Source organism: Fringilla coelebs (assembly GCF_963513975.1).
Source record: "Fringilla coelebs genome assembly, chromosome: 34".
Taxonomy (NCBI): Eukaryota; Metazoa; Chordata; class Aves; order Passeriformes; family Fringillidae; genus Fringilla; species Fringilla coelebs.
In genome coordinates, this window is record NC_140060.1 from 989279 (window position 1) to 1000503 (window position 11225).

At 50.7% G+C, this 11225-nt stretch overlaps 1 protein-coding gene across 1 annotated transcript in view; it reads left to right on the top strand.

Moving 5' to 3' along the window:
• The window catches only part of SCN1B (sodium voltage-gated channel beta subunit 1), a 130073-nt gene extending 127373 nt beyond the window's left edge, over positions 1–2700 (top strand). The window contains exon 6 of the mRNA XM_084224172.1: positions 2651–2700. The gene's annotated coding sequence lies outside the window, so the exon portion shown is untranslated. The remainder of the gene's footprint in view (positions 1–2650) is intronic.
• Positions 2701–11225: the final 8525 nt, after the last annotated feature.

Here is an 11225-nt window from a genome sequence, read left to right on the forward strand (position 1 = left end):
AATTGCCCCAAAAAATCCCAAAAATTGCCCCAAAATCAACTCCAAAATGAGCCCCAAAATCTGTAGAAATCGCCTCAAAATTTCTCCAATTTTCCCCCAAACCAACCCCAAAATCTCCCCCGAAAATTGCCCCAAATCGCCCCAAAATTGTCTCAAATTGACTCGAAATCGACCCCAAAATTGGCCAAAAATCCGACCCCAAAATTGTCCCAAACTCACCCCAAAATCAACTCCAAAATCAACCCCAAAAGTGCCCCAAAAATTCCCAAATCACCCCAAATTCAACCCCAAAATTGCCCAAAATCGCCTCAAAATCAGCCCCCAAAATCGTCTTGAACTGACCCCAAAATTGGCCAAAAATCCGACCCCAAAATCGTCCCAAACTCACCCCAAAATCAACTCCAAAATGAACCCCAAAAGTGCCCCAAAATTGCCCCAAATAATCCCCAAAATCACCCCAAAATCAACCCCAAAATTGCCCCAAATCGCCTCAAAATCAGTTCCCAAAATCGTCTCGAATCGACCCCAAAATTGGCCCAAAAACCCGACCACAAAATTTTCCCAAAATCAGCCCAAAATGCCCCAAATAATCCCAAAATCGTCCCAAAATCAACCCCAAAATTGCCCCAAATTGCCCCAAAATCAACCCCCAAAATCGTCTTGAATCGACTCGAAATCGACCCCAAAATTGGCCAAAAATCCGACCCCAAAATTGTCCCAAAATCGCCCCAAAATCAACTCCAAAATGAGCCCCAAAAGTGCCCAAAATTTGCCCCAAAAAATCCCAAATTGCCCCAAAATCAACCCCAAAATTGCCCCAAACCACCTCAAAATCAGCCCCCAAAATCATCTCGAATTGACCCCAAAATTGGCCAAAATCCGACCCCAAAATCGTCCCAAATTCACCCCAAAATCAACTCCAAAAAGAACCCCAAAAGTCCCCAAAAATTGCCCCAAATAATCCTCAAATCACCCAAAAATCAACTCCAAAATGAGCCCCAAAATCTCCTTAAATTGTCCCAAAATTTCTCCAAATTTCCCCCAATCCAACCCCAAAATCCCCCCAAAATTGCCCCAAAATTCAGCCCCCAAATCCTCCCCTCCCCCACCCTCCAAATTCCCCCAAAGTGCCCAAAATTCCCCAAAATCCCAAATTCCAAAACCCCAAGATGGCCCCAAAAACGGCCCTTTAGCCACGCCCCTTTTTGCCCCACCCCTTTTGCCCCACCCCTTTAGCCGTGGTTTTAGCCACGCCCCTTTATGCCCCACCCCTTTATGCCCCACCCTTTACCTTGCTGCATTAGCCACGCCCCTTTTTGCCCCACCCCTTTAACCACGCCCCTTTGTACCCCCACCTCTTAGACCACACCCTCTTTTAGCTCCACCCATTTTTAGCCACGCCCCTTTGTGCTCCACCTGGTTGACCACGCCCCCTTTTGCCACACCACACCTTTAGCCACACCTATTTATAATGCATATTTAGCCACGCCCCTTTAGCCACACCCATTTATTATGCGTCTTTAGCCACGCCCCTTTAGCCACACCCCTTGTCCCCCACCCCTTTAACCACACCCCATTTAAAGCCACACCCCTTTAGCCCCGCCCCCTCTTTGCCCCTTTAGCCCCACCCCCATGTCTCACCACTTTAGCCACGCCCATTTATGCCCCCACCCCCTTTAAGCCCCGCCCACCTTTGGCGGGGTCTCCGACCAATCGGTAGCGAGGGTGGGCGCGGGTGGGCGTGGCCCCGAGCATGAGCCGCCCCCTCGACCACTGCACGGCCACGCCCACCCGGGCCTGGCAGCGAAGCTCCGCCCCCTCGCCCAGCAGCACGCTGTGATTGGCCGGCTCCTCCAGGAAGGGCGGGGCCGGAAGGGCGGAGCCTGAGGGGGGAGAGAGGAGAGAGCGACCAATGAGAGAGCAGAGTGAGCAGAAAGTGACCAATGGGAGACCAGGGAGTGACCCTGAGTGACCAATGAGAGAGCAGAGTGAGCAGAGAGTGACCAATGGAGACCAGAGTGAGCAGAGAGTGACCAATGGGAGACCAGAGTGACCTCTGACTGACCCCGGAGTGACCAATGAGAAGGAGAGTGACCCCTGAGTGACCCTGAGTGACCCCTGAGTGACCCCTGAGTGACCCCTGAGTGACCCTGAGTGACCCTGAGTGACCCCTGAGTGACCCTGAGTGACCCCTGAGTGACCCCTGAGTGACCCCCGAGTGACCCCTGAGTGACCCCTGAGTGACCCTGAGTGACCCCTGAGTGACCCCTTGGTGACCCCCTGAGTGACCCCTTGGTGACCCCTGAGTGACCCCTGAGTGACCCCTTGGTGACCCCTGAGTGACCCCTGAGTGACCCTGAGTGACCCTGAGTGACCCCTTGGTGACCCCTGAGTGACCCCTGAGTGAGCCTGAGTGACCAATGAGTGACCCCTGGGTGACCCCTGGGTGACCCCTGAGTGACCCTGAGTGACCCTGAATGACCTTGAGTGACCCCTGAGTGACCCCTGAGTGACCCCTGAGTGACCCTGAGTGACCAATGAGTGACCCCTGGGTGACCCTGAGTGACCTCTGACCCCTGAGTGACCCTGAGTGACCCCTGAGTGACCCCTTGGTGACCCCTGAGTGACCCCTGAGTGACCCCTGACCCCTGAGTGACCCCGAGTGACCCCGAGTGACCCCTGAGTGACCCCTGAGTGACCCTGAGTGACCCTGAGTGACCCCTGAGTGACCCCTGAGTGACCCCTTGGTGACCCCTGAGTGACCAATGAGTGACCCTGAGTGACCCCTGGGTGACCCCTGGGTGACCCTGAGTGACCACTGAGTGACCCCTGAGTGACCCCTGAGTGACCACTGAGTGACCACTGAGTGACCCTGAGTGACCCCGAGTGACCCCTGAGTGACCCTGAGTGACCCTGAGTGACCCTGAGTGACCCTGAGTGACCCCTGAGTGACCCCTGACCCCTGAGTGACCCCTGAGTGACCCCTGAGTGACCCCTTGGTGACCCCTGAGTGACCCCTGAGTGACCCCTGACCCCTGAGTGACCCCGAGTGACCCCGAGTGACCCCTGAGTGACCCCTGAGTGACCCTGAGTGACCCTGAGTGACCCCTGAGTGACCCCTGAGTGACCCCTTGGTGACCCCTGAGTGACCAATGAGTGACCCTGAGTGACCCCTGGGTGACCCCTGGGTGACCCTGAGTGACCACTGAGTGACCCCTGAGTGACCCCTGAGTGACCACTGAGTGACCACTGAGTGACCCTGAGTGACCCCGAGTGACCCCTGAGTGACCCTGAGTGACCCTGAGTGACCCTGAGTGACCCCTGAGTGACCCCTGAGTGACCCCTGACCCCTGAGTGACCCCTGAGTGACCCCTTGGTGACCCCTTGGTGACCCCTGAGTGACCCCTGAGTGACCCCTGACCCCTGAGTGACCCCTGACCCCTGAGTGACCCCTGGGTGACCCCTTGGTGACCCCGACTGACCGCAGCTCCCGATGGCCGCCAGCGCCAGCACCGCCTGTCCCAGGGGTCAAAGGTCAAAGGTCAAACCCAAAACCCCCCAAAATTCCCCCAAAAATCCCAAATTCCCCAAATTTCCACCCAAATCCCGAAAATCCCCCCAAAATTCCCCAAAATCTTCCCCAAATTTTCTCAAAATCCCCCAAAATTCCCCAAATCTACTCAAAATCCCCCAAAATTTCTCCCAAATTTCCACAAAATTCTCCCCAAATCCCCGAAATTTGCCCCCAAAATTCCCAAATTCCCCCAAAATTCCCCCAAAATTCCCAAATTTCCCCTCAAAATTCCCAAATTTGCCCCCAAAATTCCCCAATTTTTCCCAAAATTCCCAAATTCCCTCAAAATTCCCAAATTTTCCCCAAAATTCCCAAATTTGCCCCCCAAAATTCCCAAATTCCCCCAAAATTCCCCCCAAATCTCCCAAATTCCCCCCAAATTTTCCCCAAAATTCCCACATTCCCTCAAAATTCCCCCAAAATTCCCAAATTTCCCCCAAATTCCTCCCAAATCCCCAAAATTCTCCCAAAATTTCCCCAAATTTTTCTCAAATTCACCCAAATTTTCCCAAAATCCCCCCAAATTCTCCCAAATTTCCACAGAATTCCCCCCAAATTTCCCCCCAAATCTCCCAAATTTCCAGAAATTTCCTTCAAATTTCCCCAAAATTCCCCAAACCCCCCAAAAATTCCCCCAAAATCGCTCAGGATCCCCCCAAAATCGGCCAAATTTTCCCCAAATTCCCTCAAAATTCTCCAGGAAGCCCCAAAATCTCCCAAATTCCCTCCAGGACACCCCAAAATCCACCCAGGATCCCCCAAAATTTCCTCAAATTCCTTCAGGACCCCCCAAAATCCCCCCAGATCTCCTCGGGACCCCCAAAATTCCCCCAAAATCTCCTTGGGACCCCCAAAATTCCCCCAAATTCCCCCAAAATGACCCAAAATTTCCTCAGGATCCCCCCAAATCTCCCCAAATTCACTCGAGACCCCCCAAAATTCCCCCAAATTTCCTCAGAACCCCCCAAAATCCACCCAGGACACCCCAAAATTTCCTCAAATTCCTTCGGGACCCCCCAAAATTCCCTCAAAAATTTTCAGGACCCCCCAAATCGCCCCAAATTCCCCCCAAATGACCCAAAATTTCCTCAGGATCCCCTCCAAAATCTCCTTAAATTCATTCAAGACCCCCCAAAATCTCCCCAGATTTCTTCAGAACCCCCCAAAATCCCCTCGGGACCCCCCAAAATCCACCCAGGACCCCCCAAAATTCCCCCAAAATTCTTCAGGAACTCCAAAATCCCCCCAAATTCACTCGAGACCTCCCAAAATCTCCCCAAAATCCCCTCGGGACCCCCCAAAATTCCCTCAAAATTTTTCAGGACCCCCCAAATCCCCCCAAATTCCCCCAAAATGACCCAAAATTTCCTCAGGATCCCCCCCAAATCTCCCCAAATTCACTCAAAATTCCCCCAAATTTCCTCAGAAACCCCAAAATCCCCTCGGGACCCCCCAAAATCCACCCAGGACCCCCCAAAATTCTTCAGGACCCCCCAAAATCCCCCAAATTCCCCCCAAACCCCCTCGGGACCCCCCAAATTCTCTCAGGATCCCCCAAAATTCCCCAAATTCCCCCCAAATTCCCTCGAGACCCCCCCCAAATTTCCCCCAGACCCCCCCAAACTGCTCCCAGGATCCCCCCAAACTCCTGCAGGACCCCAAATTTCCACGGGACCCCCCCCAAATTCCCCTAAAATTGATCCAGGATCCCCCAAAATCCCCTCAAATTCTTTCAGGACCCCCCAAAATTCTCCTCAAATTCTTTCAGGACCCCCAAAATCCCCCAAATTCCCCAGAACTGCCCCCAGGATCCCCCCCAAATCCCCTCGGGACCCCCCAAATTTCCCTCAGTCGCCCCAAATTCCCACGGGACCCCCCAAGTTCTCCCCCAAATCCCTCGAATCCCCCCCAAATTCCCTCCAGGACCCCAAAAATTCCTCTAGGACCCCTCAAATCCCCCCCAAATCCCCTCAGAACCCCCCAAATTCTCTCGGCCCCCCCCCAAATCCCATCAGGACCCCCCAAAATCCCCCCCAAATCCCAACAAATTCCCTCAGGATCCCCCAAAATCCCCTCGGGACCCCCCAAATCCCAACAAATCCCACCAGGATCCCCCCAAATCCCATCAGGACCCCCCAAATCCCCCCAAAATCATCTCAGGATCCCCCAGATCCTCTCGGGAACCCCCCAAGTCCCCCCGAAATCCCTTTAGGACCCCCCAAATCCTCCCCAAATCCCCTCAAATTCCCTCAGGATCCCCCAAAATCCTCTCAGGACCCCCCAAAATCCTCTCAGGACCCCCCAAATCCCCTCGGGACCCCTCAAATCCCCCCCAAATCCTCTCAGGACCCCCCAAAATCACATCGGGACCCCCCCAAGTCCCCTCTAAATCCTCTCAAGACCCTCCAAGTCCCCCCCAAATCCCCTCGGGACCCCCCAAAATCCCCTCAGGACCCCCCAAATCCCATCGGGACCCCCTCAAATCCCCCTCAAATTCCCTCAGGACCCCCCAAAACCCACCCAGGTCCCCCCCAAATTCCCCCAAAATCCTCTCAGGACCCCCCAAATCCCCCCCAAATCCCCCCAGGACCCCCCAAATCCGCCCCAAATCCCCTCAGGACCCCCCAAATCCCCCCCAAATCCCCTCAGGACCCCCCAAATCCCCTCAGGACCCCCCAAATCCCCCCCAAATCCCCTCAGGACCCCCCAAATCCCCCCCGAATCCCCCCCAGCCCCTCCCCCACTCACCCAGCCCAGCCCCTCCCCCATCCCCGCTGGCGCCCCGAGGCCTTTGGGGGGGGGGAGGGGCCCCGGGACCCCTTTTGGAGGAGAGGGGGCGTGGCCTCAAGCCCCTCCCCCTTGTCTTGGCCCCGCCCCCTCCGCGCGCTGCCATTGGCGGAGCCGGGACCGGGAATTCGGGGAATGCGGGGGAGGGGCGGGGCCGGCGGGGGGGGAGGGGCGGGACGGGAACCCCCGGAATTCCCCAAATTCCACAAAATTCACCCCAAAATCGTCCGAAATTCCCTCAAATTCACCCCAAATTCACCCGAAAATCCCCAAATTCACCCCAAATTCCACAAAATTCACCACAAAATCGCCCGGAATTCCCCCAAATCCCCCCAAATTCGCGTTGAAATCCCCAAATTTACACGATATTGCACAAAATTCCCTCAAATTTACCCGAAATTCCCCCAAATCCCCCCAAATTTGCACGAAAATCCTCAAATTCACCCCAAATTCCACAAAATTCGCCCCAAAATCGCCCGGAATTCCCCCAAATCCCCACAAATTTACACGAAATTCCCCCAAATTCACCCGAAAATCCCCAAATTTACACGAAATTCCACAAAATTCACCCCCAATTCACCCAGAATTCCCCCAAATCCCCCCAAATTCACCCCAAATTCACCCGAAAATCCCCAAATTCACCCCAAATTCCCCCAAATCCCCCTTGAAATCCCCAAATTTACACGAAATGCCACAAAATTCCCCCAAATTTACCCGAAATTCCCCCAAATCCCCCCAAAATTCACCCAAAAATCCCCCAAATTCCCCCCAAATTTGCCTTGAAACCCCCAAATTTACACGAAATTCCACAAAATTCCCTCAAATTTACCCGAAATTCCCCCAAATCCCCCCAAATTTACACGAAAATCCTCAAATTCACCCCAAATTCCACAAAATTCGCCCCAAAATCGCCCGGAATTCCCCCAAATCCCCCCAAATTTACACGAAATTCCCCCAAATTCATCCGAAAATCCCCAAATTTACACGAAATTCCACAAAATTCACCCCCATTTCACCCAGAATTCCCCCAAATCCCCCCAAATTCACCCGAAATTCCCCCAAATCCCCCTTGAAATCCCCAAATTTACACGAAATTCCACAAAATTCCCTCAAATTTCCCCAAAATTCCACAAAATTTCCACAAAGCCACCCTAAATTCACCTGAAAATCCTCAAATTTCCACGAAATTCTACAAAATTCACCCCCAAATCGTCCAAATTTCTCCGAAAATCCTCAAATTCACCCCAAATTCCACAAAATTCGCCCCAAAATCGCCCGGAATTCCCCTAAATCCCCCCAAATTTACACGAAATTCCCCCAAATTCACCCGAAAATTCCCAAATTTACACTTAATTCCACAAAATTCCCTCAAATTTCCCCGAAATTCCCCCAAATCCCCCCAAATTCACCCCAAATTCACCCGAAAATCCCCAAATTCACCCCAAATTCCCCCAAATCCCCCTTGAAATCCCCAAATTTACACGAAATGCCACAAAATTCCCCCAAATTTACCCGAAATTCCCCCAAATCCACCCCAAATTCACCCGAAAATCCCCAAATTTACCCCAAAATCCACAAAATTCGCCCCAAATTCGCCTGAAATTCCCCCAAATCCCCCCAAATTCCCCCCAAATTCACCCGAAAATCCCCAAATTTACCCAAAAATCCACAAATTTCACCCCAAATTCACTTGAAAATCCCCAAATTAACACAAAATTCCCCCAAATTCCCCCAAATTCACCCCAAATTCGCCTTGAAATCCCCAAATTTACCCGAAATTCCCCCAAATCCCCCCAAATTCACCCGAAAATCCCTAAATTTACACAAAATTTCACAAAATTCACCCCAAATTCACCCGAAATTCGCCTTGAAATCCCCAAATTTACACGAAATGCCACAAAATTCCCCCAAATTTACCCGAAATTCCCCGAAATCCACCCCAAATTTACCCCAAAATCCACAAATTTCGCCCCAAATTCGCCTGAATTTCCCCCAAATCCCCCCAAATTCACCCGAGAATCCCCAAATTTACACGAAATTCCACAAAATTCACCCCAAATTTACCCAAAATTTTCCCAAATCCCCCCCAATTCACCCGAAAGTTCCCAAATTTACACGAAATTCCACAAACTTCCCTCAAATTTCCCCCAAATTCCACAAAATTTCCACAAAGCCACCCTAAATTCACCTGAAAATCCTCAAATTTACACGAAATTCCACAAAATTCCCCCAAATTCCACCGAGATTCCCCCAAATCCCCCAAAATTCACCCGAAAATCCCCAAATTAACACAAAATTCCCCCACATTTTCCCAAATTCACCCCAAATTCGCCTGAAAATCCACAAATTTACATGAAAATCCACAAAATTCCTCCAAATTCCCCCAAGATTAACTTGAAAATCCCCAAATTAACAAAAAATTCCCCCAAATTCCCCCCAAATTCGCCTTGAAATCCCCAAATTTACACAAAATTCCACAGAATTCCCCCAAATTCCCCCCAAATTTCCCCAGATTCACCTGAAATTCAGCCAAAAAGGAGCTGGGAACCCCAAATTCCCCAAAATTCCCCCCAAGTTACACCGAAATTACCCAAAATTCCACAAAATTCACCCAAAGAACCCCAAATTCCACAAAAATTCAACCCCAAATTCCTCCAAATGTCCCAAAATTCACCCAAAAAGAGGCTGGGACCCCAAAATTCTCCAAATTCCCACAAATTTCTCCCCAAATTCCCCTAAAATTCCACAAAATTCCCCCAAATTCCCCCGAAATTCACCCAAGAAGAGGCTGAGACCCCAAATTCATCCAAAATTCACCCGAAATTCACCCAAAAAGGAGCTGGGGACCCCAAATTCCCCGAAATTCACTCGAATTTCCCAAAATTCGTTCAAAATTCACCCCAAATTCGCCCAAATTTACCCAAATTCCACAGAATTCACATGAAATCCCCCCAAAATCCCTGAAATTACCCCAAAATTCAGCCGGATTTTCCCCCAAATCCCCCCAAATTCACAAAATCCCCTAAAATTTACCTGAAATTCCCCAAAAATTCACCTCAAAAGGGGCTGAGACCCCCAAATTTCCCCAAAATTCACCCCAAAAGGGGCTGAGACCCCCAAAATCGCCCAAATTTTCCTTAAATTTTCCCCAAATTTCCCACAATTCCACAAAATTCACCTGAATTTCATCAAAATCCCCCCCAAAATTCCCAGAAATTCACCCAAAAATGGTCTCAGAAGCCAAAATTCTTCAAAATTCACCTGACAGTCTCCCCAGAAGGAGCTGGGACCCCCAAAATCCCCAAAATTCCCCAAAATTTTCCCCAAAATTCCCCCAATATTTCCCCAAAAAGGCGCTGGGAACCCAAAATTCCCCCAAAATTCATCCAAAAGGAGCTGGGACCCCCAAATTGCTCCAAAATTCACCCCAAAACCGCCCAAAAATGGGGTGGGATCCCCAAATTCACCCAAAATTCACCCAAAAAGGGGCTGAGACCACCAAAATTTCCCCAAATTCACTCAAAATTCCCCCCAAAAGGGGCTGGGACCCCCAAATTCCTCCAAAATTCACCCAAAATAAGCCTGGGAAGCCCAAATTCCCCCAAAACTGACCCAAAACGGCTCCGGGAACCCAAAATTCATTCGAAATTCACCCAAAATGGGGCTGGGAACCCCAAATTCATCCAAAATTCATCCAAAATTCATCCAAAATTCATCCAAATTCCCCAAAATTCGCCTGAAATTCCCCCAAAATGGAGCTGGGACCCCAAAATTTACCCCAAAAGGGGCTGAGACCCCCAAAATTCCCCAAATTCCCCCAAATTTCACCCAAGAAGGGGCTGAGACCCCCAAATTTTCCCAAATTCCCCCAAAATTGCCCCCTAAAGGGGCTGGGACCCCCAAATTCCTCCAAAATTCAGTCAAAATTCAACCCAAAAAAGCCTGGAAAACCCAAATTCCCCCAAAATTGACCCAAAATGGCACCGGGAACCCAAAATTCATTCAAAATTCACCCAAAATGGGGCTGGGAACCCCAAATTCCCCAAAATTCATCCAAAATTCATCCAAAATTCACCCAAATTCCCCAAAATTCGCCTGAAATTCCCCCAAAATGGAGCTGGGACCCCAAAATTGCCCCAAAATTTACCCCAAAAGGGGCTGAGACCCCCAAAATTCCCCAAATTCCCCCAAATTTCACCCAAGAAGGGGCTGAGACTCCCAAATTTTCCCTAATTCCCCCAAAATTGCCCCCAGAAGGGGCTGGGACCCCCAAATTCCTCCAAAATTCAGTCAAAATTCACCCAAAAAAAGCCTGGAAAACCCAAATTCCCCCAAAATTGACCCAAAATGGCACCGGGAACCCAAAATTCATTCAAAATTCACCCAAAATGGGGCTGGGAACCCCAAATTCCCCGAAATTCATCCAAAATTCATCCAAAATTCACCCAAATTCCCCACAATTCCCCAAAATTCGCCTAAAATTCCCCCAAAATGGAGCTGGGACCCCAAAATTCCCCCAAAATTCACCCCAAAAGGGGCTGAGACCCCCAAATTTCCCCAAATTCCCTCAAAATACCCCCAAATTTTACCCAAGAAGGGGTCAGGACTCCAAATTCCTCCTAAATTACCCCAAATTTCACCCAAAAAAGGGTCGGGAACCCCAAAATCACCCAAAAATTCACCCAAATTTGGCCTGGGAACCCCAAAATTCACCCAAAAAGGGGCTTGGACCCCAAAATCTGCCCAGAAGTCCCAAATCCTCCCAAAATTGCCCCAAATTTGATCCCGAGGGTTTTGGGGACCCCAAAATTCTCCCCCCAAAAGCGACCCCGCCCCTCCCAAGCAAACCACGCCCCCTTTCGCG